Consider the following 20052-nt stretch of genomic DNA (forward strand, 5'->3'; position numbering starts at 1 on the left):
AGCGTTTGTTCGGGCCATCGTTATTTCCAACGTGGATGATTCCTACCTGGTATTTGTGTGTCCGTCGTCTTATACTCCGCATGGAGTATTACCTTAATCAGACTCTCAAAAGCATCTGTGATTAAAAAGGACTAGAGGCATTTTAGCCCAGCAATCTGACTGAACCTACACAGTGAGCTGATGGTTGCTGTCATTACCTCAAATCCTGGTGGAGAGCCATTCATTTAGTGCCACAACCCCACACTCCCATTTCTGGTGGTGAATGGTACAACCACTTTGAAAACGTTTTAATAATTTGTTAAAATGCTAAACATACACCTATCTTACACAATTCCACTGCTAGCTGGATACCCCAAGAGGAGAAAAAGGAAATGTCTTTACAAAGACTTGTAAATGAGTGTTCATGGCACCTTTATTGGTAATAGCCAAGAACGGAATATCCAAATGTCCATCAAAAGATGAATGGATAGATCAATTGCGATAGATCCATACAATGGAATGGATTGCTACTCAGCAATAAAAATGAACAAACTATTGATATATGCAACAATATGAATCTCAAAATAATTATGCTGAAAGAAGCCAGGAAAAAAGAAAAGTATATACTATATGAGTACATTTATATAGCATTCTAAAAAATGTGAACTAATCTGTAGTGACAGGAAGTGGCTCATTGGGTTGTTAGGAAAGAGGCAGGAAGGAGGGATCAGAAACACATAAAGAAGCTCTTGGAGGTGATGGCTATTCTCTTGATTGTGGCAATGGTTTCACAGATGTATACAATGTCAAAACAAATGGGTAATTTATGTGCAATTTATGTCAATCACACCTCAATAAAGTTCTTTTAAAAATACCACAGATTCATTGTAAAAACTAAAATCCCATAGTTAAGGAGATGGAGGGAGGCAAACCGTAGAAGGCCCTTAAATACTGAGAACAAACTGAGGGTTGATGACGGTGAGGAAGAGGAAAAAATGGGTGATGGGCATGGAGGAGGGCACTTGTTGGGATGAGCACTGGGTGTTCTATGGAAACCAACTTGAAAATAAACTATAAAAAAATAAATATGTCAATTAAAAATAAATGAAAAATAACAAAACTAAAATCCCATTTTTACTTCTTCAGGGGAAAAGATCCCAAATAACCTTATAATTAAATTACTATAATTATAGATAGTATGAATTACTTGAGATCTTTTCCTTCAGAGAATATGCTTTCACATTTTTTGCTTAGTTCGGATCATATTACTCATATTGTTTTGCAATCTCCTTTTAAAAAATTTTTACATAGATCGTCATTGATATTAATATTTATAGCTAAGGACTGGGTGTTATACATAGGGGATGAATCTCTCCTATGTACTCCCAAAATCATTATTGTACTATATGCTAACTTGGATGTAAATTAAATAATTAATTAATTTTAAAAAGAAAAGTATTTAAAACATTAAAAAAAAGAATAGTTCACCTGACAGTAGACATTAGCAAGTGGTGGTCTCAATGTACTGAAGTTTNTTAAAATAAGAATTTTAAGTTACAGATGTTTTAATAGTTAAAATATATTTTGAAAATGAAATTTAGATCAAACTTTATTCCACCCCTGAAGCACAGGGCAGTTTTTAAACCATTCCACCAGACTCTAATAAAACTAAAGGCAGAAAATACGTTTTAGTCATCTCTGTCTCTTCAATATCAACCAAATAGTTTTATGAATGAATATTGTTATTTGAAGATATGAAAAAATTGATTTCTAAGCTAAGCCCTAAAATTACCTTATTAAAAATTCATCTGTGTTGATAAAAAAAATTTTATAGTCGAGGGATTCTATGGTGGAAATGGACTAAAATTTATTTAACCATCTCTCTTTTGTATGAGATTAAGTGGTTTCTAATTTTTCCTTATTAAGTAATAAACATAGAAACAGTTTAAATTGTAAAATACTACCAATGTTCTCTACACAGGTTGCACAGTTTTGAACTACCAACAGCATATGAGAGCGTCTTCCCTAAATCCTTGCTAACAATGAATATTATCAATATTTTGCAATTTTACCAATCTGATGGTATAAAATATTGTTCTTAATTTTCATTTCTATGATTGCTAACCTACATGAGCATCCTTTTGGTTTTTTATCAGATATTTTAATTTCTTCTGTGAATTACTTCTTTGTATCCTTTGCCCATTTTCCATTTTATTGTTTTCCTTTTTTCCTTCCCTCCTTGTTTTAATGTGAAGGAAACCTTTGAAAATGAGAAATCTATGGAAATGTTTTTAAAGTTTCCTTCACCATATCTCTCCTCATCTTTTCCTTTTTTTTTTTTTCTTTTTGAATGAACCATAAGGCAGCAATTTTTCAAAGAGGAGGACACTGAACTTCCAATTAGTCAACAGTATGTATCAAATACCTACTATGGGTCAGGCATTCTATAGGCTCTAGGGAAACCATAGTGAAAAAAATGAACTTAATACAATCTGGTGAGAAGGACAGGTATTAAACAATGGTGATCCATAAAATGAAGTGAGTTACTACAAATGTACAAAATTCTGGCCGTAGGAATAACATGGTGATCAGTGAATCTTCCCTGAACGGATTATACATAAGTGAGCCTTGCAGAGTGAACCAGCAGAGATATGAGGAGTACCCAGTACAAAAGAAACAGCATGTGCCTAAGAGCCTTTCCAGTTTCTGGGTGTAGGCTTGGGACCATCTGCACTTCAGTTCCTAAAGCTGCACTTGTTTGACAATTGGTTATCAAGGGCTGAGAGGTCAAAGGGAGTGTGGAGAAAGGTTTGATTGGGCATGTGGCATCTATCTAAAATAAAGAGCCCATAGCTCCAGACCGAGCCCTATATACACATTGATGCAGTTGTTCCTCAGTGACTAAAAGGTCACTGTGCATCTTCCACACAAACCGGGCTCCACCTTCAGAGCAACATACACTCTATGTCCTGATATTGTGTCAGCATTGGACAAAACTGTGGCTGTGGCTGTAGTCTGTCCTTCATATGTGGACCTCAGGAAACACATTTCAGATCCTCCCACCTGCTACGACACATCTGAGGGGGTGGGAAGAACTAAGTGAGCAGGCATTCTAGCTCTTCACTCCTGCCAAACACAGCAAGTGTTTAACAGGATCACACTCCCTTGCCATATGTTCACAAAGATGTTTATTCACACACAATTTCAAAGGTTTTATGTGAAGTCTCCTGATCCTGAAAACTATTATCAGTAGATGCATATCCTTGACTTGAAAGATACTGCAATGCCTGGTGCTTTAAATATTTCCCTGAATTTGAAATGAAAAATACAAAGGACTGTTTTGCCTCCATTCTCCAGTCTGTTCTTGCTCATTTCTGTAATGTTTCTCATCTTAAGGAGCAGCGTGGCTCACAACAGTTCTCCATTCACAGGTAGATTATTAAATGAAATGCTTTGGGCAAGAAAATCACCAATTCCTAGCAGGAATTTTGGTCTAATAAAACCAAGATACACCTTGGTTTATACAACAGATAGACTCTGAAAATGTTAGATATAAACTGACTTTTGGAAAATTGAATTTCTTCCCATGACTTATACAATAATTTGAGGATAGGTTTATCTGAATTTCTGATGAATCTTCATGTCTCAAGAGCTCTAGCCACCACCTATGGCTTGAGAGAAGGCAAAGGAAAACCTTGAGTTTCCAGCATTCCTCCACCAACCTTACGAATACCCTAGGGGTACCAGTTCCCTAGGGCTGCTATAACAAAGTACAACAAACCAAGCGATTTAAAACAACAGAAATATATTCTCCCACTGTTTTGGAGAATCAAAATCCAAAATCTAGGTGTCAGTAGGACTATGCTTCCTCTGAGACTCTGGATGGAATCCTTCCTTTCCCTTTCCCAGGCTCTACTAGAGCTGCCGATCATTGGCATTGGCTTGCAGCTGCATTACTCCAATCTCCGCCTCTGTCATTAGTGGTGTTTATTAGTCAGTTTGTGCTGCTATAACAAAATGCCATAAGTTGGGTGGCTTAAACAACAGAAATTTATTTTCTCACTGTTCTGGAGGCTGGAAGTCTGAGATAGGTGCCAGAATGGTCAGGTGCTAAAGAGAGCCCTCTTCCTGGTTTGGACTTCTTGCTGTGTCCTCCATGGTAGGCACAGCAAACTCTGGTGTCTCCTTTTATTAGGGTACTAATCCCATCCTGAAGTCCCCACCCTCATAATCTCATCTAAACCTAATGATCTCCCAAAGGCTCCATCTCCAAATACCAACACGTTTTGGGGGGGGAAGGGCTTCAACATACACATTTTGGGGTGAACACACTTCAGTCAATAGCAATGTTCCCTCTACGTCACTCTTCCTTTTCTCATAAGCACATCAGTCACAGTCACATTAAGGGTCCATCCTAATCTACCACCACATTGTCCTAACTAATTATATCTACAATGACCCTATTTCCAAATAAGATCACATTCTGAGGTACTGGGGGTTGGGACTTCAACATATCTTTTGAAAGGGTACAATTTAACCTACAGTTCTCATTTATACACAAGCCCCCACCCCGACTTTTGAGAAGAAAGAAGGTGAAAGTAGAAAGTAGTCTGCTTCTATTTTTGAGGGTAGAAGGAGACTGGTTAGGTGAATCCTTTCAAAATAAACAAACTGCTATCCTCCATGAACGGTCCTAAAGTAGGGACGGTTTCAAGTAAATATCTGAGGTCTGACTTCAGTTTGGAGGATACACTTTCCCTGCAGAATCACGGTAACCACTGCAGTCACTGCTTATTGCCCTCCAAAGCACCATTTCCACCATTACCAAAGCACCATAGAGTCTTGATAAAAAAAATATATGGGAAATTCACATGCCTTTTCTTATTTCCTCATAGCATAACAGAGACAAAGCTCAAAATTAAAGAAAAATCCAGCTGGAATATTTAAGCAATACTTTACTAAAATTGCCAAAAATTGTATCAGAATATCAGAATTGGAAGAATAGCATGTGACTCACACATTCAATCTGATGTTAGACTGGATATTCTGGAAAACTCATTACAAACACATAGAGAGTCTTGATAAAAAAAATAAAAATAGGGGCGCCTGGGTGGCTTAGTCGGTTAAGCGTCCGACTTTCGCTTAGGTCATGATCTCGCGGTTCGTGGGTTCGAGCCCCGTGTCCGGCTCTGTGCTGACTGCCAGCTCAGAGCCTGGAGCCTGCTTCAGATTCTGTGTCTCCCTCTCTCTCTGACCCTCCCCTGCTCGCGCTGTCTCTCTCTCTCCTAGAAATAAATAAAACATTAAAAAAATAAATAAATAAAAATAAAAAAATAAAAATAAAAATAACCAGAACTATCTTATGTGCATGGTTGATCTAAAAAAAAAAAAAAGAGACAGACATTAGTAATTTCCTCCAATAACAGAAATTTAGCACCTTGTTTCAGTGTTTAAAAACAAAACAAAACAAAACAAAAACCAAGGGTGAAGGGTGCCGGTGGCTCAGTCAGTTATGTGTCTGCCTTCAGCTCGGATTATGATCCCATAGTTCATGGGTTTGAACCCCACGTTGGACTCTGTGGTGACAGCTCAGAGCCTGGAGCCTGCTTAAGATTCTGTGTCTCCCTCTCTCTCCCTGCTCCTCCCCCATTTGTCCCCTCTCTCTGTCTCCCTCTCTCTCTTAAAAATAAACAAACATTAGAAAAGAAAAACAAAACACAGGAATTCCTGGGTGGCTCAGTTGGTTAAGCATCCAACTTCAGCTCAGCTCATGATCTTAACAGTTTGTGAGTTCCAGCCCCGCATTAGGTGAGCTCAAGTCCCACACTGGGTGAGCATGAGCCTTGCTTCAGGTGAACCCTGCTTCTCTCTCCCTCTCTGCCCCTTGTGGGATTCTCTCCCTCTCTCCCTCTCTCTCTCTCTCTGCCCCTCACCCATTTGTGTCCTCTCTCAAAAATAAATAAATAAATAAATAAAATTTAAAAAATCAAAAACAATATAGCTTACAGATGGTAAAGTGCACAGGTCTTAAGTGTATGATCTGATGAATTTTTACCTATGTATATACATGTGAAACTACTATGTGTATCAATATTTAAAATATTTCTAAAATCCTAGAAGTTTCTATCATGCCTGTTTTCAGTCAATACCCACCAAAAAGAATCATTATTCTGACTTGTATCTCCATAGATTAGTTTTATCTCTTCTTGAACATTAATTACGTAAATGAAATCAAATAGTATGCTTGGTTTTAATGATTGAGCAGAGGACCAGGAGGCAAGGCTTTTAAAGGCTGGGAAAAAGCAAAATTAAGACTCCCTGAAGATGAGAGCCTTGATAACTTTACTCTCAGTGAAAGGGCAGGCAGGGGTTGGTGGGGGGAGGGGGGGGTGAAATTCTATCTGCTAGCAAAGGGGGCTAAGAACAAAACGTTTGTTTCAGGCCACATGCCTGGTGAAAAAATGAAAGTAGAAGGCTTCCTTAAGAAGCTGTATTTATAAGGCTGCTTTCCTGTGGGTTTAAATTTATACTACTTCCATAGTGTTGCAAATCCCAAACCTGGATATTAATTTAAAGTTTCTAATTTAAGCTGTTGATAACTTCATGCGAACCTGAAGGGAGAAAACACCAAACTGTTAACTTGTAATTATATATCCTGTTAAATTATCCCTCCAAAATGAGGGCAAATAAAGACATCTTCAGGAGGAAAAATAACAACAGACCAAAAAATCCACAAACCAACAGATCAACACTAAACAAAATTCTAAAGAATGTGCTTTACAAATAATAATGATCTCAAAAAGAAAGCCTTAGATACTAGAAGAAATGATCACAAATAATTTAGTGAACATGTGGTTAATCTGAAAAGAGTTGACTGAATAAACAATAATAATATTGAATTTGGGAAAATTAAAAGAGTGAAACTAAAACATTCCATAATCGTAATATGAAAAACTAGCTGGTGGGGCATGTAGTGGCTCAGATGGGTTAAGCATCTGACTCTTGATTTTGGCTCAGGTTATAATCTTGGAAGTTCATGAGAGTGAGCCCCTCATTGGGTTCTGTACTGACGGTGTGGAACCTGCTTGGGATTCTCAATCTCTCTCCACCCCTCTCTCTGTCCCTCCCCTGCTTGCACTCTCTCTCTCTCTCTCTCAAAATAAATAAACTTAAAAAAAAAGAGAAAGAAAAAATGGGTGGGGGTGGCTAAGTCATTGGAGTTGAAATGATCTCAGAGGATTCACACTTCCCTTATTTCCCCACAGCAGTGAGGTACTGAAAACAAGATATACTTTATCTAATATTCTTTGGGAAGGAGTAAAGATATCAAATAATTTTAGATATTAAATAAGCTTGTTAGAATATTAAGGATAATCACTAAAATAAAAGCAATACTTCCAAAATGTTAGAAGGAAAAATGGAATTAAGAATATTAATCTAAATAAGGTAGAAAAGGAGACAGAAAAGTTAGGAAAAGTAGAAGGCACAAAATACAATGATAGAAATAAAGATATATCAGTATTAATAATGAAATGGACTAAATCTACCAGTGAAAAGAGATTCCAAACTAGGTTTTTAAACATTTGGTTTGAGGCCATTTAAAAAGAACATAACTACAACATAGGATACAAAAAAATTGGAAGAAAGACCTGGACAAACATATTTACCAGGCAATTATTAATCAGAACAAAGCTGTTACAGCTATATTATTATCAGACAAAATAGATTTTATGGCAAAATAACTTATGGATAAAGAAATTTATTTATAATGTACAAATTGAAATCTATCAGGAAGCTAATTGTATAGTCTCAAAAAAATAAAAAGAAGAAAAAACTGACAGAATTTCAAGGAGAAATCTATAAATGCACCGTTATGGGGGGAATTTTAACTTTTCTTTTAGTAATTGGTAGATCAAGAAGACAGACATTTGACAAAGACAAAGCAGACATGAAAACAAGACTCATTTAATCTAATTGTCATATTTTGTATACAACAAACAGAATGAGTTATCACATATCAAAATATTTCCCAAAATTGACTATGTACTCGCATATAAAACAAGTGAATAAATCATTTTGATTCACATCCCATTATATGACCACATATCAATTGAGTTAAAAATCAATAACCAAAAAATAAAATTAAAAAAAATTGAAATATAAAAATACATTTCCAAATAATTCATAAGTCAAGGAATAAATCTTAATGGAAACAGGGGAGTCTGGACTCCCACCACAACTGGCAGTCACAAGGCAACCCTCCCCCCACCTAACTGGGGTGATGTCAGAGGAGACCTAGTAGAAACTTAGGACTTTGATCCTCACCCAGTGATACTGTGACTACACCCAACATAGTGTGAATGGAGAACTGGAACTCTCATCTCTACCCAGCATTTCAGAGGAACTCCTCTCAGGGTGCCTGCATGGCTCAGATGGAAAGCATGCAACTCTTGATCTTGGGGTCATGAGTTTGAGCCCCACATGGGATGTAAAGATTACCTAAATAACTAAAAACTAACAAAACAAAACAAACACAAAAAAAGAACTTCACAAAAGGTGGGAGGTGGGGAGACTCCTCTCACATCTCACTGAAGGCTAAGTAGGGAACTTGGACTTCTATACCTTCACCTTTAAGTAATAAGGGGGCACCTCCACTTTTCTACCAAAGCAGTGTCAGGAAAGAAACAGCAGAAACAGGTTTAAAAAAGATGCATACTCTCAGAACATACACTGAAATGTCCAGGTTTCAAATGAAAATCACTCATCATACCAAGAACCAGGAGATCTCAACTAAATGAAAAACTATAACCATTATATGTCTTACTAAGCTAAACAGTGCCCCAAAACTTCATGTTCACTGGAACCTGTGAATGTTATCTTATTTGAAAATAGACTCTTTGCACATAAATTAAGTTGAGATCATACAGGATTAAGGTGGGCCCTAAAGCCAATAAAATTGTTGTCCATGTAAGAAGAGGGAAATTTGGACACAAACACATAGTAAAAAGAATCATGTAGAGACAGAGGCAGAGATTGGAGTGTGTGTCTAAAAGCCAAGAAACACCAAATATTAACCTACCAAAAGCTAGAAGAAGCAAGGAAGGATTATTCCCTAGAGTCTTCGGAGAAAGTATGGCTCTGCCAAAATCTTGATTTCAGACTTGATTTCACCTTAATTTCTAGCCTCAAGAACTGTGAGAAAATAAATGTCTGTTGTTTTAAGCCACCTAGTTTTTGGTCTAGTTTTTGTTGTGGCAGTTCCAGCAAACTTAATATAGATGCCAAGAATGAGATAACAGAAATATTAAAATCATCTAATAAAGATTTTTAAATTCCATGATTTTTAAAATTCAACAAGCAATTTAAAACATGATTGAAACAAATGAAAAAAAATCTGTTGAGAAAAAGGAACATACAAAGAAAAACAAAATGGAAATTTTAGAATTAAAAAACACAACAACCAAAATAAAGAGCTCATTGGGTAGGCTTAAGAGTACAATGGAGAAGATAGAAAAAGAATCAATGAAATGGAAAATAGAACAATAAGACAGCACCTAACCTGAATGACAGAAAATGAGACTGAAAAAGAATGAACAGAATATCAGATTCTGTGGGACTATAACAAAAGATGTAGCATTTGTATCATCAGAGTCATGGAAAAAGAAGAAAAATAGGCCTGAAAATGTACTTAAATAATGGCCAGGAGCATGTGGGTGGCTCAGTTGGTTAAGTCTCCGACTTTGGCTCAGGTCATGATCTCACAGTACATCAGTTGGATCCCTTCATCGGGCTCTGTGCTGACAGCTCAGAGCCTGGAGCCTGCTTTGAATTTTGTCTCTCCCTCTCTCTGCCCCTCCCCCACTCATGCCCTGTTTCTGTCTCTCAAAAAATAAATAAACGTTAAAAAAAAAGAAAAGAAAAAAAGAAAGAATGGCCAAAGAAAAGAAATACTGGCTGAAAACTTCCCCAAATTGGCAAGAGACATAAACCTGCAGATTCAACAGACTGAGCAAACCCCAAAGATGAAATAGCCAAAGAAATACAAAAAATCTTGACAGCAGCCAGAGAAAAATGACATCTTATCTATACAGGGAAAGCAACTCAAATGGCAGTGAATCTCTTATCAAAACCATGGGACATAGAAGGAAGTAGCACAGTATTTTTAGTGCTAGAAGAAAAGAACCGTCAACTTAGACTCTTATATTCCAGGATAATATTATTCAGGAATTAAAGGGAAACAAAGACATTTTCAGTTGATGGAAAACTAAAAGAATGTGTCCCCAGAAGACTACCTTAAAAAGAAAGACAGTTTCAAAAAATAAAAAAAATTAAAAAAAAAAAAAGACAGTTTCTAAACAGAAAGGAAACAATAAAAGAAGGAATCTAGGAACACTAGGAAGCAAAAAAAGAACAGACTAGGCAAAAGTGTGGATTAAATACAATGGGTTTTTGCTCTTCTTTTGAGTTTTTTAAACTGTGTTCAATGAATGAAGCAAAAATTATAACACTAGCTAATGTGGTTCTAAATGTACATAGAGGACATACTTAAAATAATTATTTTATAAATGGAGGAAGGAAAAGAGATCTAAAGGGAGGTAAAGTTTCTATACTCACTTGAACCAGTAGACTGTGATAAGTTAGGTGTATATAATGTAATACCTAGAGCAACCACTAAAAAACTAGAAAGAGGTATTATAAAAAAAAATAGCATATATATTAGCCATCAGGGAAATGAAAGTCAAAACCATGAAATATCACTTCACACATGCTAGGATGGTAATAATAAAAGAGACAGGTAATAATAAGTGTTACTGAGAATACAAAGAAATTGGAACTCTCACACACTGACAGTGGGAATGTAAAATAATGCAGTACCTTTGGAAAGCAGTTTGGCAGTTCCTAAAGAAGTTAAATATCATATCATATGACCCAGCAATTCCACTCTAGATATATACAAACCGAAATGAAAATATGTGTCCACACAAGAGTTTATACACAGATATTCATAGCAGCACTATTTATAATAGTCAAAAAGTAGAATTAACCCAAATGTCCATCAACTGATAAATGGATACATAAAATATATTATCCATGTAATCGAATGTTATTTGGTCATAGAAAGGAATGAGGGGATCCTGGGTGGTTCAGTCAGTTGAGCATCCGATGCTTGGCTTCAGCTAAGGTCATGATCCCAGGGTTGTGGGATCAAGCCCTGTGTTGGGCTCCATGCTGAGTATGGAGCCTGCTTAAGCCTGCTTAAGATTCCTCTCATGTATTCTTTCTCTCTCATTCAAAGGACACATGATTTTATATAGAATAGGCAAATCCATAGTGGGAGAACATAGATCAGTGGTTTCCAGGAGATGAGAAAAATGCAGAATGGAATGTAATTGCTAATAGGTATTGGATTTCTTTTTGGGGTGATGAAAATATTCTGGAATTAAATAGTGATGGTTGCACAACTTTGTGAATATACTAAAAGTCACTGAATTGTACATATGAAAAGTACAGCATAAGAAATATAGTCGATAATATTGTAATAATGTTGTGTGGTGACAAATGGTAACTACAGTTATTGTGGTAAGCATTAAGTAATGTATAGAATTGTCAAATCACAGTGTTGTACCCCTGGAACTAATATAATGTATGTCAACTACACTTCAATTATAAAATATTTTTAAATGAATCCATCATATAGTGTATGAAGTCTATTTCAATAAAGCAGCTTAAAAAATTACTATAGATATATCAAAATGGAATTCTAAAAAATGTTCAAGTAATCCATAGGAAGAGAGGAAAAGAAAACAGAAAAGAAACAGAAAACAAAACATAAACAGTCAGTTAATTTGAACATATCAATAATTTCATTAAATGTAAATGGTCTAGGGGCACTTGGGTGGCTCAGTTGGTTAAGTGTCACCCATATGAAATGGATAATATGATAGATATTATTGATGATAATATGATAGTATGACAGACAATATCCAACTAAGGATATTGAGTCGTAACTTATTTAAAAAATTTTAAGTTTATTCATTTATTTTGAAAGAGAGTGTGCACACGCACAAGCAGGGAGGGGCAGAGAGAAGGAGAGGCAAAATCCCAGGCAGGCTCCACAGCCCGATGTGGGGCTTGAACTCACAAACCACAAGATTGTGACCTGAGCCAAGATCAAGAGTTGGATATTTAACTGACTACACCACCCAGGCACCCCTTGAGTCATAATTTAAAAATAAGTAACAAATAAATTTTTTTAAAAATCTGTGTAAAAAGATTTTTCCCAAAAAACAGATCTTTAGGCTCAGATGATTAAACTGTAGAATTCTATCAAATGTTTAAAGGATAATTAATGCAGAGACAGACACACAAATATAGAGAATAAACTGATGGTTGCCAGAGAAGTGGCAAAATGGGTGAAGGGGTGTGGGAGATACAGGCTTTCAATATAGAATGAACAACTCACAGGGATGAAAGGTAAAGCACAAGAAATATAGTCAGTGGTACCATGATAGTGATGTAAGGTGATAGATGGTAGCTACATTTGTGTGCATAAGATAATGAAGAGTTGTGGAACCACTATGTTGTATGCCTAAAAGTGATGTAACATTGTGTGCCAACTATACTTCAATGAAAATGGAAACAAAAAAAAAGAGAAAGAACAATTAACACCAGCTATACAAAATCTCTCCTACAATTAAGAAGATGTGGTAATATATACAATGGACTACTACTTGGTGATGAAAAAGAATGAAATCTTGCCAAATGCAATAATGTGGATGAAACTGGAGGGTATTATGCTAAGCAAAATAAGTCAGTCAGAGAAAGATATCACATGATTCCACTCATGTGGAGTTTGAGAAACTTAACAGACAACCACAGGGAAGAGTAGGAAAAATAAGATAAAAACAGAAAGGGAGGCAAACCATAAGAGACTCTTAAATACAGAGAACAAACTGAGGGATGTTCAAGGTAGGGAAAATGGATGATGGCATTAAGGAGGGCAATTTCTGGGAGGAGCACTGAGTGTATTAGTAAGCAATGAATCACTGCAATCTATTTGTGAAGCCAAGAATACAGTATATGTTAACTAACTTCAGAATAAATTTTTAAAAAAACTTATCCAAAAACATAATAATAGTAATAATAAAGAAAAGAAAAGAAAAAAGAAATCTCTCCCAGAAAATAGAAGAGGAGCAAATATGTCCCAATTCACTTTCTGCAGGTAGTATTACCCTAATGCCAAAACCAGACTGCCTTGCCAAAACAGTATAAAATAAGAAAATTCCAAACCAATATCCCTCATGAATATAGACATGAAAATTCTTAACAAAATAAGGCAAAGAAAATTCAGTAATATGAATTTTATAATATATTCATTATAAAATGTATATTTTATAATATAAAAAGAATTAAATACCATGACCAAGTGGGTTTTTTTTTCGCCAAGAATTTAGGGCTGGCTCAATATTTGAAAATTAAGCAGTGTAATCCACCATAACAGGCTAGAGAAGAAAAATCACACAACCACATCACTCAATGCAGAAAAAAATTTTGACAAAATTCAATGCCATTTGTGATTAAATAAATAAATAACTCAAAAAATAGTAACAGGGGACTTTTGCTAAAAGTCATTTACAAAAACTGTGTAGCTAACATTGAATTTCAAGGGCAAAGACTGAATTCTTTCCCCTAAGATTGTGATATCCACTTTCACCACTCTTATTCAATTTAGTGCTGAAAGTTTTAGCCATTGCAACAAGATAAGGAAAGAAAATAAGAGACATACAAATCAGAAAGGAAGAAATTAAACTGTTATTTACAGATGACATAATTTTCTATGTAGAAATTTAAAGAAACCTAGATTTCTACCATTTCTAGCAACAAACATGTTGACACCAAAATTAAAAATACAGTGCCATTTACAAACACTCAAAAAATGAAAAACTTAGTTATAAATCTACAAAAGATGTATAGTACTTGCATGTTGAAAATTACACTACACTGACAGAATTATGAAAGATCAAAGATCTAAATAAAATGGAGACATATACTATGTTCATGGATTGAACAACATAGTAAAGATATCAGTGCTCTCCACAAAAACATATACAGGTTTGGTATAATTCTTGCTTTTAAGGAAGGCTAAATACAAAAACACATTTTTCTATATATAATGAACAATTAAAAGTTAAAATTTGTTGGCTATAGCAACTTTGTATTAGATATGTCTCCTGACGCAATGGAAACAAAAGCAAAAATAAACTATTGGGATTACATCAAAATAAAAATCTTCCGCACAGCAAAGGAAACACTCAACAAAACTAAAAGGCAACCTACAGAATAGGAGAAGATCTGATAAAGGGTTAGTATCTAAAACATATAGTTATAAAACTCAACACCTAAAATGTAAATAATCCAATTAAAATGGACAGAAGACATGAATAGACATTTTTCCAAAGAAGACATCCAGATGGCTAACAGACACACAAAAAGATGCTCAACATTACTCATCATCAGGGACATGCAAATCAAAACTACAATGAGATATCACCTCATACCTGTTGCAGTGGCTAAAATCAACAACACAAGAGACAAAGGATGTTAGCGAGGATGTGGAAAAACAGGAAGCGTTCTGCACTGCTGTTGGGAATGGAAACTGATACGGCCACTCTGGAAAACAGTATGAAGTTTCCCCCAAAACTTAAAAATAGAACTACCCTATGCTGAGCGAAATAAGTCAGGCAGAGGATAAATATCATATGTTTGCACGTATAGGAGGATTAGGAGGAACTTGACGGAGGAACAAGGGGGAGAGGAAGGGGGGAAATGGTGGGGGAAAGGGAGAGAGGCAAACCATGAGAGACTCTTGAATGCTGACAAAAACTGAGGACTGANAAATAGAACTACCCTATGGTCCAGCAATTTCACTACTAGGTCTTTACTCCCAAAATAAAAAAATACTAATTCAAAGGGATACATGTATCCCAATGTTTATAGCAGTATTATCAACAATAGACAAATTATGGAAAGAGCTCAAATGTCCATCAACTGATGGATGGATAAAGAAGATGGTGTATATATTTGGAATATATACATATAATATATATATTATAATAATATATATAATAGAATATTACTCAGCCATCAAAAAGAATGGAATCTTGCCATTTGCAATGCTGTGGATGGAACTAGAGAGTATTATGCTAAGCAACTAAGTCAGAGAAAGAGAAATACTATGTAATTTCACTCATATGCAGAATTTAAGAAAGACAAATAAACATAGGAAAAAGAGAGGGAGAGAGGCAAACCAAGAAGTAGACTCTTAACAATAGAGAACACACTGATGGTTACTAGAGGGACATTAGTGAGGGGATAGGTTAAATAGATGATGGGGATTCAGGAGTGCACTTGTGATTAGCACTGAGTGTTGTAGGTAAGTGTTGAATCAGTAAATTGTACACCTGAAACTAATATTACACTGTATGTTAACTAACTGGGATTTAAATAAAAGCTCCAAAAAAAATAAAATTTGTAAAACACAATTTTTATGCCATAAAAATCATAAAATCATAAAAAATCAGTAAGTTAAGATTAAATTGAATGAAAATATACAAGACCCTTTTACAACTACAAAACACTGCTGATCAAAATTAAAGAATATCTAAATAAATGGAGAGATATAACATATTCATAAAATGGAGCTCAATATTGTAAAGCATCAGTTCACCTCCAAAGTGATCTATAGATTTAATGCAATGCCATTTATAGTCACTCAAAAATCCCAATTAAAACCTAGAAGGGTTTTTTTTTTTGTGGTGAATTTTGATAAGCTAATTTTGAAATTTTTCTGTGGAAATGCAAGATATTTAAGTTGGTGGATTTATGCTATCTGATATCAACAGTATTATAAAATTCTAATAACTGAAATGGTGTGGTGCTGGTATGAAATTATTATAGAGACTAATGGAACGGAATAGATAACCCAGTAGTAGAACCATTTATAAACACTGTCACCTGGTTTATAACAAATACTGCCACAATTCAGTGGGGAAAATGACATTCTTTTCATTAATTTCACAAGGTCAATTTAGATATCCATAAGAAAAGGAAAAAAAAAAGAACTTTGATCTCTACCTCACACCACACACATCTCAAAGTTCATTTGAGATGGAGCACAGACTGAAATATGGTAGGTAAAAAAGCAAAGCTTCTAGAATAAAACATAGGAAAATATCTTCATGACTTTGGGGTAGGCAAAAATGACTTAAACAGAACATAAATTTTAAAGGGCTATAAAAAATCATTAATTTGGACTTCTTTAACATTAAGAACTTATATTCATCAAAAGATGAGGGTGAAAATGGAGGCCCAAAACTGCTCCATATTTCCAAAATAAAAACTCATATCCAGCATATGTAAAGGACTCTTACATATTAATCACAGTAGAACCACCCCAATTTTTAAATTAGCAATGTAAAGTGTTATTTAAATTGCTATTTAGAGTATGAAAAGATGATCCATATCATTATTCATCAAAGAGATAAAAATTAAAACCATAATTAAATTCTATATCCCCACAAGAATGATTAACATTAAAAGTACTGACAATATCAAGTGTTGGTAAACATACGGGAACTCATATACTGCTGGTTAGTATACATTCAACTAGTTTGGAAACTTTAGCGTTATATACTAAAGCTAAACATATATATAAACTTTATGATGTAGCAAATCTATCCTTTATTATATACTCAATATAAGTGTTTCTGTCCATTGAAAGACATGTATAATAATATTCAAAGCAGTTGTACTGATAATGGCAAAATCTGGAAATAAATAACTTCTTTTTGAGAGAGAGAGCACACACAAGCATGAGTGGGGAAGGGGCAGAGAAAGGGGGTCAGAGGATCCCAAATGGGCTTTGTGCTGAAAGCAGAGAGCCTGATGTGGGGCTTGAACTCACAAACTGTGAGATCATGACCTGAGCCAAAGTCAGATGCATAACTGGCTGATCCACCCAGGTGCCCCAGCAATCTCAGTCTTATATTGCCTGTTGTCCACTTTCTGAAAACTGCTCATATATTTTGTCTGGATTTATAGTTATGGCAAGAAGACTAGTCCAGTACCAGCTACTCCATCATGGTCAGAGGTAGAAATCCAGAGTTTATTTTATTTTATTATTTTTTAATATTTATTTATTTATTTTGAGAGAGAGATAGAGAGCGAGCAGGGGAGGGTCAGAGAGAGAGGGAGAAAGAGAGTCCCAAGCGGGTTTCACCTGTTAGCATGGAGCCCAACGTGGGGCTCGAACACATAGACTATGAGATCATGACCTGAGCAGAAACCAAGAGTCAGACGCTTAACCAACTGAGCCACCCAGGTGCCCCATAGAAATCCAAAGTTATTTTAAAGAAGTGTATGAACCGCACTTAGGAAAATTGGCTGAGAAAGAAACACTGACTAGGTAACTGCAGGAGCCTTTACTCGTATTGGAACTATAGGCATAGGATATTTAGATGAAAGGATGGTCAATAAATTTTGGATATGATGGGATTGAGATGTAGTCATAGTTAAAGGTTAATCTGCTATAACAGAGACCTGTAACGCAATGATTTAAATTAAACAGAAGTCTGTTTTGTAAAGAATCTAGTAATCTCCATGGTCAGGTAGCTCTGTTTGAGGTCATTCAGGCACCCAGGCTGGTGAAGCAGCTCTGTGCATTGGTTTCACCTGACTTTCAAGGTTGCATCAGTTATCACCATATCTTGCAGGGTAAAAGTAAAGAAGAGAAAGTGTTCATACATATACCCAATGTTTTAAGTCAAGATCCAGAAGTGGGATGCATCACTTTTGCTTACCTTGTACTGTTAAGAATTAGTCACATTGTTCACACCTAACTACAATGTGGGCTGCAGCCTAATGTAGTTCAGCTAAAATTCTAGTAAAATGCAAGAATGGGAGAATAGATTAATGGCAGGGTTGAGGGAGAACAACAATCGCCTTGTCCACCATGGATGCTTGTGAATCATCCAAGTGAAATGCCCAGCAGATAGCTCTCTACAGAGATCTAGTATCAAATACAGTGTCCTGGACTGGAGATGCAGATCCAGAAGCAATTAGCATATTAGTTGGAATCTAGAACATGAGTATTTAAGTTTTATTTCTCTATTTTGAGAGAGCGAGTGTGTGTGCATGTGAGGGGAAGGGGCAGAGAGGGAGGGAGAGAGAAAATCCCAAGCAGACTGCACACCGTCAGCCCAACCTGGAATGGTGAGATCACAACCTGAGCTGAAATCAAGAGTCAGACACTTAACTGAGTCACCCAGAAGTATTGATGAAATTACTCAAATGAGTTGAGAACTGGAACAGAACTGTAGAGGTACAATAACTCTGAAGGAGCAAGGTAGGAAGATCTCAGGAAGGAAATTATTTTTAAAGGTTATTTATTTTTAGAGAGAAAGAAACAGTGTGAGTGGGGAAGGGGCAGAGAGAGGGGGAGAGAGTTAGTGGTCCAAGAAATGAAGGTACTATTTAAACTGCCACATTCACTCCAAAGCCCATTTATCTCCTTCATCATCCCAGAGATGAAACGTGTTCTGCTCAGCTATGTAATAAAGCGGTAAACATAACACGCACTGGCATCATGGGACAGTTGCCTATGTTTAGTTTCAGTAGACACAGTTTTCTAAGTAGTTATATCAATTTATGTCCTCCCCAGCAGTATATGAGTCCCAGTTTTTCTACATTCTTGCTAAAACTTGATATTATAATTTGCAATTGTCAGAAAGTGGAAATAAGATGCCTATTATGCTAGAATGAATAAATTGTAGTATATTCAGACAATATAACACTACACACTATTGAAAATGAACATAGTACTGCTGCACATAATGGAGATGAACCTCACAAATACAATTTTAAATGAAAGAAACTAGACAAAATACAACATACTATACAATTCTATTTATATAACATTCAAAGAGAGGCAAAACTACACTAGGCTTTTAGAAGTTATCAATAGAGATTAGATTTGGGCAGAATGGTGGAAGTAGTGACCAGAAGGGAGCCAGGGGAGGTTTCTGGGATGTGATAATTGCTCTGTTTCTTGATCTGGGTGATGGGTGTTGAGTTTGTGAGGACTTGATAACCTGCACATTTAGTATTTATATACTTTTATGGAGATGCATTGCCTTGCAGTAAAAATTTAATGGATAAAAGAATGTATTTTCCCTGGATAACTGGAAATGATTAAAGAAGGAATAGATGGTGAAGGTACTGTCTGTCTGCTCCATCCTTCTCTTGTCCTACTCCTCTCCCTTTTAGCTGATCAATAATGTTATGAAGCATCAAAAGCCTTTTCTGATTCCTACCTATGGTTCACCCTTGTAGAAAACCACCAGTCTGCACTCAGACTATGTACTAATTCTCAGATAAACATGCATCTTATAGCAAATACCACATTCTCCTGGGCTATGCTGTTTGAACAAACTCTAGGCCTCTGATTACCAGATTCTAAATAAAATTTGCCTAGAATGGGTTAATTAGATATATTCCTCCTTAAAGGAATGTAAATGAATGAATTATTATAGCCTTTTTTTTTTCTCTCAGAAAACTTTGAAGTTTATTTGAGAGTGTGTGTGTGCATGCAGGGGAGGGGCAGAGAGAGAGAGGGATAGAGAGAATCCCAAGTAGGCTCCACACTCAGCACGGAGCCTGAGGCAGGGCTGCTCTCATGACCTTAAGATCATGACCTGAGCTGGAATCAAGAGTCAGAAGCTATCCAAGCATCACAGCTCTCAGAAAACTTTGAAATAAAAAGTCCTTTCTCCAGTTTCTATATATCCCAGTCTGGTGTATATCATGCTATAAACTGTGTTTTACCTCTCAACCTTTCCACAGCCATGGAAGTACAGCAGAGTCTGTGTAGATCTGCCCTGATTCAGTAACAGTGGAGGGTGGAGAATATGCTCAGTGGAAGCAGAAGGAAACTGATCTCATATCTCCTGTTCCCTGTTTTGGAGATAATTCAGGGTAACAGGATGAGTTGGTCACTGAATTCATGAGGTTGGGGCT

The sequence above is a fragment of the Crocuta crocuta genome, unplaced genomic scaffold (assembly GCF_008692635.1).
Source record: "Crocuta crocuta isolate KB4526 unplaced genomic scaffold, BGI_CrCroc_1.0 scaffold275, whole genome shotgun sequence".
In the NCBI taxonomy this organism is placed as follows: domain Eukaryota; kingdom Metazoa; phylum Chordata; class Mammalia; order Carnivora; family Hyaenidae; genus Crocuta; species Crocuta crocuta.